Source organism: Halichoerus grypus, chromosome 12, assembly GCF_964656455.1.
Source record: "Halichoerus grypus chromosome 12, mHalGry1.hap1.1, whole genome shotgun sequence".
Taxonomy (NCBI): domain Eukaryota; kingdom Metazoa; phylum Chordata; class Mammalia; order Carnivora; family Phocidae; genus Halichoerus; species Halichoerus grypus.
Window position 1 is genome coordinate 82,519,844 of NC_135723.1, and position 13,703 is coordinate 82,533,546.

The window sequence follows — 13,703 nt, forward strand, 5'->3', positions numbered from 1 at the left end:
TAACTAGTGGTACAGTTTTTAGAAAAACTTAACCACACATCTTTGTTGAGAAAATTGGAATAAAAGGGATTAGTAACTAAGCTGTGTTCCCAATCTGCCGTAGACAAAAGAGACCTGCTCCCAGCCCCGGGTGTCCAACGTGAAAGTGAGGAAGCAGGAGGTATGCGAGGGAGGGCTCCTTCATCACAGCGATCTCGAGGGCTTCACCCTGAGATACTCATGGTGGAAGGACCAAGTTCGTCCTCCTTGGATGTCCTCTCCCACAGTGACAGTCGTTAGGTAAAGCACACAGTCTCTAGTGGGTACTCTTTAACTTGAGAAATAAAATAGGAAATGCTTCATTTTACAGGCTTATATTTAATCTTAACAACTGCAAGATTTAGTTTCTTTCTGAAAATGAATAGTTTAACTCCCTCCTCTACCCAGGCAGTGGTTTTAACACAATCCAGGACCCTTTGTATCACCTCTCTTCCTTCATAATCTCGCACTGGCATTATAATACTCTGTGTAATTGTTTCATAATAATAATTGCTAACATTCATTGAGCATTTACTTACGTTGGGAACCAGTCTAATGATGCTACATAAATTAGCACATTTAATTCTTGCAACCGTATGAGATAACTGCCATTAGTTTCATTTTATAGATGGGACAACTGAGGCAAAGGCAAGTTAAATAAGGTCATACAGCTAGTGAGTGAGTTTAGAGGCCATCTCTCAACCATGCCAGTTTCATATTTAAGGTTGGCCTTTAATAAGCCTTAAAACTCTTTGAAACGAGGGGTTGTCTTCTATTCCCACCACCTAGCATTATGAGCAGAGGGTAGGCAACAAATAAGATTGATGGACTTAGCTTTCAGGAATACTATGGGAATAATATGGGAATCCCTCTGTCACCTCTCCTCTTTGTAGATTTAACATAAACCCCCTCATTTTATAACAGGTTTGACAAAAGAATCTCACTATGGATCTCCTCATTTGGATTCCTGGTGGACTAGGTCTCCAGGAAAATTGGTCTAGATATTATACCTGTGGTTAGAACCAAAGCTGTGATTTGACCTCTGGAACATACTCATACTACATTTTGATTTATTGGTTGTTTTTTTTTTCTTTAACAAGACTTAAAGTCTGCTTTCAAAAGAAGTATCTCATAGGAATAATTCCTGCCATATGTGATATACATTCATTCCTAAAACGCTGGATGATAAATGGACTCAAATTTCAACTGCACTTGGGAAGTTTGTTTTTTACAGGTATTCTATATCGGATCTTTTATAAAAGTAAAATATCTCATATTTGTTACTTTTGCAAACCTATACATTATGCCTGTGTCAGTCTCCTCAGAAAAGATGCTGATGTTCCCCATCTGTTACCCTAGCAATAGGTAACTATAATGTAATGTAATGTAACTAAATGTAACCACTATAAGGTGGTCTTTTTTAGCCTTATAAAGTCAGTAAGATCTTTGGCTGAGAGAAGAATACCTCCTCAGCCTGATGATCAGAGAAGACCTGCAGTTTTTCTATGAGGCTCTTCCTGGGGTCCCTTTCAGAATACAGCCATCATCACTCTCCAGTTCCTGGGGAAGTCATGAAAATGAAGAGACAGATTCACCCCTGGGATGGATTCACCCCTGCTTCACTTCCTCTGCTCCCCTTTTCACAGCTGACTCACCAAGAGCCTTCACCTGTAAGCTCTGGAAGTGTCCAGAGCTGTGTTAATAATACATTAGCTGCAACACCTCCCCCTCACTGGGGCATGGGGTTGTCTCATTTGAGATCCAGCACTCTAGCTACAGCTGCAGGGCTCTTGGGTACCCGCACCCTATGCTTGCTTTACTCCCGAATGGATTTAGGGTGCTAGGGGACCTTGGGGTCTGGGTATCTCCCAGGTTGAAACACAGCCTACCTTCCAGCCAGAGAACTTCTGGGCCAGGCTGACAGGGTCTAAAGAGGGGCCCAGCGGCTCGCTTGCCCTAAACGGGCCTTTCCTTGCCATGGGTGGTGAGGCTGAGGCTGGGAAATGAGCTAGAGTAGACTCTCAGCCTGCCTGCCATGTGCTAGATACACAGCTGCCTCTGGTGGTGGCCCAGGGGATCTTGCACTCGAAGGTTTTACATTAGGGTTTGGCACCAAAGTTAGAGGTGGACATCTGCAGTCTTCTGTCCTCTGTGCCCACATTTCCCACAAGCTCCTTGAAGAGACAACAGATCACCTCAAGACAAAGTTATCTATATCGGGGGCTTCTGATCAAATACAACTACCTGATTTTCACTCATGATTCTACATCCCCACCATTCTGGAAAATTTATTATTTATGTTATAAATATAATTCATCTTTTGGGTTAAAAGTTGTACCCTCTGGCTTCTAAAAGCTCTAGTTAAATGCTTCTAAATAGTATAGAATATTGGATAGCTAAAAGTAGCTCATGTCTTACGCTAGAATTATTTTTTTTAATTGCATTCATCTAACGGGATTGATATTCTCAGTTGCTGTTGTTGTTTTAAGAGTGGAAAGTAAAAGGTGGAGATCCCGAGAGCTGAGGCTGATGGGTACTTGCCTATATTTCTGTCGACCGATTCCCATGGGGATAGATGTTCATCAGCAGCCTGAGATGATGGTTTAGTTTTTAGTTAGAAACGAAGAATATCTCCGATGGTTCCATTGATCTCCTCACGCCATCCTCAGACCATTCTTTACTTCTTAATAACACTTCTTTTTCTCCTTCTTAGGAAGAATTGATTTTCTCAGTTTAGTCCCTATGATTCACAGAAGAAAGAATATGAAGACTTTTGCCTTCAGAAGATGAAAGATTAGGAAGAGAGTGTGGAATTAAAACGGATATTTATTTTTAATATGATATCCTTTTGGAAAAATCAATATGGCTGAACAATAAAAGAGCACACCCCCTAAAGTTTCTGCAAATATATATCTACCAAACATAAATCAGAGAGAAAACATTTAAGTTAACTTTATTCAAACTGAAAAACAAAAACAAAAACAACAGTAAAGTTCTCTCTGAGAGAGAAAAAGAAACATGAAGCCTTTGGAAGACTTTTGCAGCTGTTTTGATGGTAGCTTTCCAGTCTTCCTGAGCGGGAGGAGGAGGAGGACAGGAGTGGGAGGAGGAGCAAGAGGAGGAGGAGCGGGAGGAGGAGGAGTAGGAGGAGGAGCAGGAGGACAAGCAGGAGGAGCGAGAGGAGGAGCAGGAGGAGGAGGAGCGAGAGGAGGAGGAGCGGGAGGAGGAGGAGCGGGAGGAGGAGCGGGAGGAGGAGGAGCGGGAGGAGGAGCAGGAGGAGGAGCAGGAGGAGAAGGAGGAGCAGGAGGAGCAAGAGGAGGAGGAGCAGGAGGAGGAGGAGGAGGAGCGAGAGGAGGAGGAGCAAGAGGAGGAGGAGCAGGAGGAGGAGGAGGAGCGAGAGGAGGAGGAGCAAGAGGAGGAGGAGCGGGAGGAGGAGCAGGAGGAGGAGCAGGAGGAGGAGGAGCAGGAGGAGAAGGAGGAGCAGGAGGAGGAGGAGGAGCAGGAGGAGCAAGAGGAGGAGGAGCAGGAGGAGGAGCGGGAGGAGGAGCGGGAGGAGGAGAAGCAGGAAGAGGAGGAGCAGAAGGAGGAAGAGTGGCAGCAGTAGCCACTGGCATTGGAGTACATGGTGGGCCTGGACCCGTGCAAGGTCCTTCCATGCTTTATTAATTCAATCCTTAAGGAAATTTCTGAGAGATAAATAATTATTATTACTATTATTCCTACTTCGCAGATAAGAAAACTAAGCCTTCACAAAACAGAAGCAACTTGCCTAAAGTCACATAATTAATAGGCAGTAGGGCAAAGTTTGCACCTAGGCATTGATCTAACCACCTGGACTCAGAATTTTAGGGTTGAAGCAGTCTCTGCATGGTCTCTAATCCAATCCCTCATCTTACAGATTTAGGGGCCGAGGCCGAGGATGTAAATGATCCAGGGTTGCATGGCGAGTTAGGGGAAGAAAGAGCCCGGGAGGAAGTCAGATGTCCCCCCTTCCAGATGGGTATCCCTTAGACAACACGGCACCAATATAACAGCCTCCTTGTGGGGCTTCAGTTCCTAGAGTAAAAGAAGAGATGCCACTGTGTAGAACACCATCAAGCACACACTACACACATTCATTAAGAAGTAGCATTGGAGAGACCAAGCAGCCAGGGAGTACTGGGTTCTTCCTCCACCCACCCTCTTAGGTGACGTCTGGGGGCTGTGGGGGCAGAAGCAGCATGCAGGGCAGTGCTGGGAGAATGCAGACTTGGGGAAACAGGTGAGATCAACTGAGGACAGGCATTTGAGTGGCCCAAGGAACTGCCATCAGTAACAGCTGAGAAGAGGCCAAAACGATCCAGAACATTCGAATGCTGCAGAGTGCGTAGGAAATATCCAGAAATCAAACTCTGAAAACAAAGAACTGCAAGTAGAACAACACTTTGGGAGAAGAAGGAAAGCTAACCAGTACCAGTTCTAACTGGAGGATGAATGCCCTGATCTCCCTGCTCCAGGAAGAGGAACATGCCCACTACGCAAGTGTAAATATGCCATGTTTTCCTGTCCTTTTGTTATGAAATTTTCAAACATACAGAAAAGCTGAAATAATTGCACACGATACACCTGTATCCTCCCAGCTACATCTGACAATGAACGTTTTAACTGCATTTGCGTTAAAGCATACGGATCCATCTCTCCATCCCTCTACCCATTCATCACTGTCTTGATGCATGTCAAAATTGCAGACATTAGTATACTTCGCTCTTAAACACATCAGCCCGCATACCATCAACTAGAGCTCAATACTTGTTTATAGTTCTTTTCTCTTTTTGGTATAAAGCTTACATACAGTGAAATGCGTACATTTTAGTTCACTTATTGTACATTGACAAATGCACACACCTGTCTAACCCAAACCCCTGGCAGGGTCTAGAACACTCGCATCATCACAGAGAGCGCCCTCAGGCTTCTCTCCAGTCAATACCTAGCCCCCACACCAGAGGCAACCACTGTTCTAATTTTTTTCACAACATGGATCAGTTTTGCCTATTCTAAAACTTTTTCAAAATGGAATCATACTTGACGTGTTCTTTCGTGTAAAGCTTCTCTTTCTCAGGATGGTATTTCTGAGATTCATGCATGTCTCCATGAGCACTCAAAGTCCATTCCTTTTTACTGCTAAGTAGTGTTCCATTGTATGTTATATGCTAGATACCATGGTTTGTCCATTCTCCTCTTGAGAACATCTCAGATATTTCCCATATTGAGCTATTATGAATAAAGCTGATATGAAGATACTTGTACAAGCCTTTGGGTAGACATATTCATTTCCCTTAGGTAAAGACTTAGCAGTAAAATTTCCAGGTCATTGGGTAGATGTAATGTTTAGTTTTATGAGAAACTGCCAGACTTTTTTCCAAAGTCATTCTCCGACTTTACACCTCCAGCAACAATGAACGTAAGCGAGCTCTGGTTTCTCCATCTGCTCACCAACATTTGGTGTTGCCAGTTTTTATAATTTTAGCTCTTCTTGTGGCCAAAATGTATTCACATAATTTTCTTTTGTTTGTTTGTTTGTTTATTAGGGTTTTTAAAGTTTTTATTCAAATTCTAGTTCGTTAACATACAGTGTAGTATTAGCTTCAGGTGTATAATTTAGTGGTTCAACACTTCGTACAACACCCGGTGCTCATCACAAGTATTCACATAATTTCCCATCCATTTTCCTCTCCCATAATTTAAAGAAGAGAACCAATAATTCCTTTTGTCTTTACCTGAAACTCGTAATAGCATTCACTGGGCACTTATTATGTGCCAGCTGCTGTGCTAAGCACACGACCCCATTGCATAGGACTTCCTTTATTATTATCATTTTCTTCAGGAAACTACTGGGACTCAGTAACTCCATCAAGGCCACACACCGAGTCAGCGGTACCGGCTGTAAATGCCTCCTGACTGTAAAGCCCACGGTTGTAACGTGCTCCGCTCTACCGCATCCCAAGGCTAGTGCTAGAACAGAAGAAGATTTCACATTCAGAGCTATTGTCTCTCCCTTCTTCTGCATAACCAAGTCTCCTCCCACGAAGCACATGAGCCCTCTTTGGTTAGTATGTGGAATAACTGGAGCAAATTCTAAACTTAATGGGAGTCCACAGAGCCACGGCTAACCCATCTGAGTGCCCATGAGAAATATGACCAGTGCCAGGGCCCACTGCCATTCATCCTTCCAGTCAGCCAGGTACCTCCTACTGGGCACCCCCAGGGTGCCCGGTGCTGTGCTAGACTCAGGATTCCAGAAGAACTAATGTGTTTCATGGAACCTAAAATGCCACTCTTTTATGTACTCCTAAAAAATAAATAACACTGCTCTCTTACCATTTGGAATTTATATTTTATACTTATTGAAAGAATTATTTTTATCCTTAGAGACAGGTGTCCAGAAACCTGTGCTCACCTGATCTTGATCTTTTCTAGCACCTTTGCAATAACAGAATAATTTTGAGACAGGTCAAGGAACACCAGGGTTTTATTAGCACTTACTAACCACTTTGACTTAACTCATACTTTAATTTTCTCCCTCAATAAAATCACAAATGGCTGGAACTTAAGGAATTTCTACTCATAGGTAGCAGAAAGTTTCTGATAAATTCATGTTTGATGACTTAACAACAGACCTGCACCGGGCCTGACTGATCCCAGCAGCTTCTCCCATCACCTTAAAATTCCATCACCTAGTCCAGGGGATGTGACAAATTCTTCTGCCTTCAGGGGTTTTGCATGCTTACAATGGGTAGTCCTTTTGCTCATATCAAAAGAAGAAACATACCATAGCTTTGTCTACTTGCTTTCTTAAGTATGTTTCTTAGGTACCTGAGAGCATTTGGTTTTACTTTGTATGAAAGTATAGAATTGCAGTTATCCCTCTAACAATAAATACCCAATTCCCTGATATCAAGTGTATGTCCAATTGCTCTGTTCCTTTCTTTGTATGTAACTTTTCAATGCTGAATCATGGAGTAATGTTTTTGAGGAATTTTTTTTTTCTTGACCAGTAAATTTATTGTCTTAACCAAAAAAAATCTCATGAAGAATTGAGATTGTACTGGTCAGTTTTAGGCCTATTCCTGAGCCCTGAGGAAGCTGGCCACCTTCAGAGCAACCTGATCTTTCTTCCAGACAAGGCATATTTTAAGACAATTCTATCTTTTCTTTTAAACTCTCTTAAGTTTCTTATTATAGCCTGAATTCTTTCACATAACAGCATGAACTTTCTCAGATAGCTCTTCCATCAAGCCTGGGCTTACATTTTTCTTTAAGTATTGAAATAATTATTTCTGAAAAAGCATCCAACCCATAACACATTGACCATGTGGGATTTACTGCCTTCTGGATTGTCAACCAGGGAACTTTGGCTGCCTAGGAGGGATAGAAAAACCCCACATCCTCGGCCCCCTCACAGTCCCAAAAACTGTTCCCAAAGGAGCCTGGCCAGGTGCACATCTGCCCAGCCCGTGAAGGCAGCAGGCTGCCCATCAGCGCTTCCCACAGGCCTGTCCTCCCCAGTCACGTGCACCTCGCTGGGCCTTCACAGAACTTGTCCACGGCGCGCATCGTGCCGCAGCATGGCCTGGAAGCCGACCTCCACAAGACCCGACAAGTTCGTGAGCGGAGCCGCACAGACGCCCGCATCCTCTTACTCAGGCACAGGCGATCTGGCAGAGTAAGCCTCCGGTGGGTCCGCAAACTGTCGCCCGCCCTTGCCTGAGGCGCACTGGCTCTCAGCCTGGATGGCCGAGTGCTCCCGGCCCGACCATCACACGTCCCCCTCCTCCTTCTTCTGTCACCTCGTGTCTCTTGACAACTGTAACGAAGCCTGTCCTCGCATATCCGTGGCTTGAGACAGACCCGCGGGCTTTGCAGTACGGCAAAAGAGAAGGTTTCTGGAGACAGTTTTAAATGTCTTTTGTTTAAATTAAACTCAACATGTAGCATCAACAACGTACGTCCCTTGATGGATGAGAGGACTGGATAAAACACAGTGATGGCGCGGAAGGCCGGTGACGCTACATCTCACCCCCGCCCCCAGAGTCCGCGGGTCAAGTGCAAAACAAACACTCATCTAGAAATGGATGGACTATGCTGAGGAGCAAGCCGCCTCCAGAAAGTACCAGGGCTTATCTCCTCAGAGCCTACGCACTCTCTGGAGACAGTGGATTCAGCTGTCATTTCAGGGATCACTTTCACACACAAGGGACAATTATCTTTAAAATTCTCTCTTTTGTGGGCGCCCGGGTGGCTCAGTCGGTTAAGCATCTGCCTTCAGCTCAGGTCACGATCCCAGGGTCCTGGGATGGAGCCCCGCATCGGGCTCCTTGCTCAGCGGGGAGCCTGCTTCTCCCTCTCCCACTCCCTCTTCTCCTCCCCGCTGCTTATTTTCTCTCTTTCTCTCTCTCAAATAAATAAATGTAACCTTTAAAAAATACATAAATAAATAAAATTCTCCCTTTTGTAATACAGCCAAAATGGGGACAAAGTTAATTTGGCGGAAACTTAAAGGGTAATACCAATGTATGTTGCTGACAATTAACAGTGGGCCTCAATTAGAGTTACACTTATTCATCTAATGAGAAAGAGAATTTTTTTTTTTTAATTTAAGGGATGACTTAGAATGTGGTTTCTGGTCTCAGCCTAGAGAAGTATTGATGACTTGCATTTCTGCAATAAAAGGATGCAAAGTTCTAATCTATAAGTAGATATTTAAATGCATTATCAATTACTCCACGTTTCTAATAATTAAAGGAAAAACTCTTACCTAAAACAAGTAAAAGATTAGTCTTGAAAAGAGAAGTACACATAGTACCCTAACTGATGAATTCAAGGTTTCAGTTTGTCTTTTCCAACCGTCAACATTAGCCTTCTTTCTATCTTTAACCATAATATGTAATGTAGCTGGACTTTCAATGCCCAATTATACTGTAAGCATTTTGCTTTTATTAACTTACGTTTTCCAAGAACACAGAGTTAAATGAGTCCCATGGATTCCATTTTATTCATAACCAAGAAGTCAGCATCAAAAGATAAAATTAGTGTCTGTGGCCAAAAGTATTAGATGTCAGATCCATGTCCCAATCTTTTCCTTATCCTAACCACACTCTTTCCATTTCCAATTAAATTCTCTTCATTCATTTCTATTAACTTGTTCAATCAAAACGAACTGTGTTTCTTTGATGGGGGCCCCAGAACAGTGACAGTCCAAAAGCAAACCATTTCTCCTCTTTTAGTTCCTTTATCGCTTTCAAATTACACAAGAACCTAGAGCACTTGAAGAAAAAATTTTAAAGAAAGCATAACATGTTTTAACAGTTTGATTATTCGAAAGCATTCACATCAGCCGGAAGATCAGTTCTTTCATAATGGATTTTCTCAAGTTACATATCTACTTCTTCCTTTGGTTTCTTGATTTTATACATATGCTATGGTGCTGACACGGGCAGCTCCTGGAAATAGTGATATTCAAGAGGATAATCACCCAATTACCTAAAGATATTTCCTGGGCAATTAATCAAGAGAAATAATTTCTGACGTTCTATTGAATTTAATGCACTGTCTTACATTCTAAATAGTCAGCAAATATCTAAATTATGAAGTATGAATAGGAACTTTTCTGAGGGCTGTGAACTTGAAGTCTTAGCCTCACTGTTCTTTCTGAAACTCAGTCCAACTTTATTAAATACAGAACTTCCAATTAAAAAATGGAACCACGTAATAGCCAAAGTGCCTTCAGAAGATCAGCATTAGGGCCATTGTGTTTGATTTATTCTGCACAGTGATGAATAATCATATATCATAGAATAGCAAAAAGTTGAGCGAGTAAAACAATAGCAAGGGCTTTTAAGTGTTGTTTTATCCTAAGAATTTTGGGTTTGCATATATCATTTTCAGGTTTCTGCTAACACTACAAGCAAAAGCCTACAAAGGAGAATTAATTATTTGCATGAAGTCTGATTTCTACAAGGCACTTTACAGTATTTGAATGAAAGGAAAGTATAAAAGAAAATCATCAAAGCGATCAAATAAATTAAATTGCTAATTTCATATCCCTCTTAGTTAGAAACAATGAATGCTGTTAAAGAGTGGAATAGAAGTAAAATTGCAAATTTAAGGTTTATAATTTGGGGAATATTTTTCATTCAGCTCAAAAGGGATAAACGGGTCATTAAGCCCTGCCATCAAAGTTGAGACTTTAATTTTTTTTTTTGGTTTTTTGGTTTTTTGGTTTCTTTCACAAACAAGCAATGAAACTGCTTAAAGGGCAGTTCCACCAAGCAGCCAAGCACTGTGCTGCTTAAAAATGAAACTGAGGGGTGCCTGGGTGGCTCAGTCATTAAATGTCTGCCTTCGGCTCAGGTCATGCAGGATCCCAGGGTCCTGGGATGGAGCCCCACATCGGGCTCCCTGCTGGGCGGGAAGCCTGCTTCTCCCTCTCCCACTGCCCCTGCTTGTTTTCCCTCTCTCGCTGTGCCTCTCTCTGTCAAATAAATAAATAAAATCTTAAAAAAAAAAATGAAACTGAAATCTGACTCAAAGCAAATCAAAAGGGAGGTACTTGAACAGAGCACCCAAGTTTGGGGCTACAGTGAGCTGGGGTCTCACTCTTGCTTAGTTTCCACGACTACTGTAACAAATTATCACAAATTTCGTGGATTAAAATGACACAAATTTATTACCTTACCTTTCTGGAGGTAAGAAGTCTCAGCCTAAAATCAAGGTGTTGGTGGGGCTGCGTTCCTTCTGGAGGCTGTAGAGGAGAATCCATTTCCTTCTTCTTCCACCTGCCAGAGGTTGCCCACATATGTGGGTGCATTACTCCAACCTCTGCTTCTGCCATCACATCTTGCTCTCCTGCCCCCTCTTTCACTTATAACGATCCCTATGATTACACTGGGCCCACCTGGAGAATCCAAGATAATCTCTCCATTTCAAAATCAGTAATTTAGGGGTGCCTGGGTGGCACAGTCAGTTAGGCATCTGACTCTGGGTTTCGGCTCAGGTGGTGATCTCAGGATCCTGAGATCTAGCCCCACAACAGGCTCCATGCTGAGCACCGAGTCTGCTTGAGATTCTCTTCCCTCTCCCTCTACCTCTCCCCCACCCCCAACACTTGTGCGTACGCTCTCTCTCTCTCTCTCAAATAAATAAATAAATCTTTTTAAAAAATAAAATCCTTAACTTAATCACATCCCTTTGCCCAACACTTTTTGCCATGTAACGTCACATTCATGAATTCTGGGGACTAGGCATGGAGGTCTTGGCGGGGGGGAGGGGTGTCATTATTCTGCTGACCACACCTGGAGAGTACCTGCTGGCTAGCAGCTGGGAGGGTGAACCGGAAGGGGCAGCCCCACTGGGTAATCTGCGCTCCGGGACCATGTCGGAGCAAGGGATGCCTTAATGTTTTCCATTGACCAAATGATATGGGCAATGTGAATGAGAGAGGAAGGATATTCAGGCAGTGTGAGGAGCAGCCATGCCTCAGAGGAGGGAAACCAAATGAAGCCATCTCTCAGGCAACTAGGGAAAAAGCAAGCAATGAGCTAGATCGGTGCTCAGCAGTCTGAGAAGTGGGGCTGATCCACAGACTGCTTGCTACTGGTCTACAATGTTGTAAAAGTACAGAAATTGAAAGTAAGCTTTTAGAAAATTGTATAGCAGTTTGACAGAGTAACTTAATGTCTGTAGAATGTGGTCATTTAAAACATGTGTTTGTATTTTCTATGTCTTTCTTTCATTTTGTATGTCTTTTTTCTTACATTTTATTTTACTAGCAATTCATTTTTATTGTATATTTTCAAAACCCTCCATCCTCAGCAGATTGGAAATAATTGGAAACTATTGTTCCCTTTCCCTTCCTTTCCCACACCCCCAAATCCTGGTTCTTCACCACGGATAGCTTTTCAAGAAGCCCTGTGCGAGGGGAGAGTGCATGACTCACAGAAGGGAATTCTAGGTGAGAGGCCCCTAGAAATATCCAAGGAGCTAGAATCAACTAAACACATGCCAGGCCCAGGAAATTCCACACCAACTCATGACACTCTCAACTCATTATGAACTTTCCTGGCCCCCTCCCCCTCTTCACTCCCCATGCACCAACCCCAGAGGTTGGGCTAGCTAGGAGAAAGCACCAAGCCTGGAAAAGGGGAAGAAGCCTGCCATACCCTCTTGCTCCACCACAGCCTTTAGGGAAGGTGTTAGGGGAGGGCTCAACTTGAAATCAAGCTTGGATTACTGATTATTACAAGGGGCTAGACACTTTAATTACTGAATTGAGAATGTACTTTGTGGTTTAAAATGAATATAGGACTATTTTCGTTGTATAAAAGTGAACGGAAAATTCATGATGACTGTCCAAGTTCTTATCCAAGGCCAGAACAAGAACAAGCCCCACAGAACCATTGTAAAGGGAAAGCTGACAATAATAGAAGTCACTTTATGGTTTTGTCCCTTGAGTCATAATTGTTCAACCTAATAATTATGTAATTCTTAGCTATAGGACAAGTCTTAATACAGAGCCACCATTGTAATGATTTAAGGCAGGGTTTCTCAACCTCAGCAATATTGCCTATTGAGCTGGATAAATTTTTTGTTGGGAGGCGGGAGGGATGTCCTGTGCATTATGGGATTTTTAGCGGCATCCCTCACCTTTAACCCCAGCACTCCCACCCCCAGTTGTGACAACCAAAAATGTCTCCAGATACTGCCAAATGTCTGCTGGGTGGGCAAAAGTGCCCCAGCTGAGAGCCACTGATGTAAGGGAAGCAATAAGATTTTTTCCCTCCCCTATCCAATAATTACCTTTCTACCAAGATCCAAAGCACCTGAAATTCCATCCTTCGACACACTTGCCTACGCTCACTACTGAGATACTCACTGTCCAGCTTGTGGTTCATTCAAAGACAGAGGCTCCAGTGCTTCATGCCAAGCTTTAGGGCTGCATCAGGCTGAAAGTCATGGCACCCAGGGTTCCGTCACCCTAGTGGCACTCCGTGGCCACTTTCCTCTGAGGTGCCAAGACTTCCCCAATGTGCCACTGCCCCCAGGATTACAACTTTTGCTTCTAGCCCTCCGAGCACCAATCTGACCCCAATATTTGCAGGGGCCAGGCAAGAGTAAAATGGAGACTTATGTCTCAGACATCCAAATATTTCCAAAGTTACAAAACAAACCAACAAACTATTAAATGAGTCCTATTGTTCTATGCTAAGACATATATCTTCATAATTTCCTAGAAGGTTACATTTAAGTTAAGAATTCCTGGATTCCTCAGAGTCCCATGCTGGAGCATGGTGGCCTAGTCATAACTGGTCCCTGTCTCACACCCCGAGGTGTATCGCACACCGTGAGGGGCCTCACATGCACCTGTGTGGACTCTCCAGCCTGCAGAACCAAGCTGTGTCCACACCCTTGCAAATACCACCCTTTGGCTGCTTTTTGGGCCTACAGGTGTTTAACTGATGGCACAAAAGGATGGACCTGAAGAGGCTCCAGACAGCAAGGCTGTGTGGACTGAGACTTTTGGGTTATAGGCACCCAGAATGTAGCCTGCAGAAGAGGACTCAGGGTCCAGGTGGGCATATACCCTTAGCTCCCCCAGACTCTTTGTCCTGGCAAAGTTAAGAGTAACTGAACAAGTGACAGAGCAGGGT

At 43.4% G+C, this 13,703-nt stretch overlaps 1 long non-coding RNA gene across 1 annotated transcript in view; it reads left to right on the forward strand.

Annotated features, from left to right (window-relative positions):
• Positions 1-3,078, forward strand: part of LOC144379680 (uncharacterized) — a 44,794-nt gene extending 41,716 nt beyond the window's left edge. The window contains exon 3 of the long non-coding RNA XR_013443010.1: positions 2,732-3,078. This is a non-coding gene — a long non-coding RNA (uncharacterized LOC144379680). The remainder of the gene's footprint in view (positions 1-2,731) is intronic.
• Positions 3,079-13,703: the final 10,625 nt, after the last annotated feature.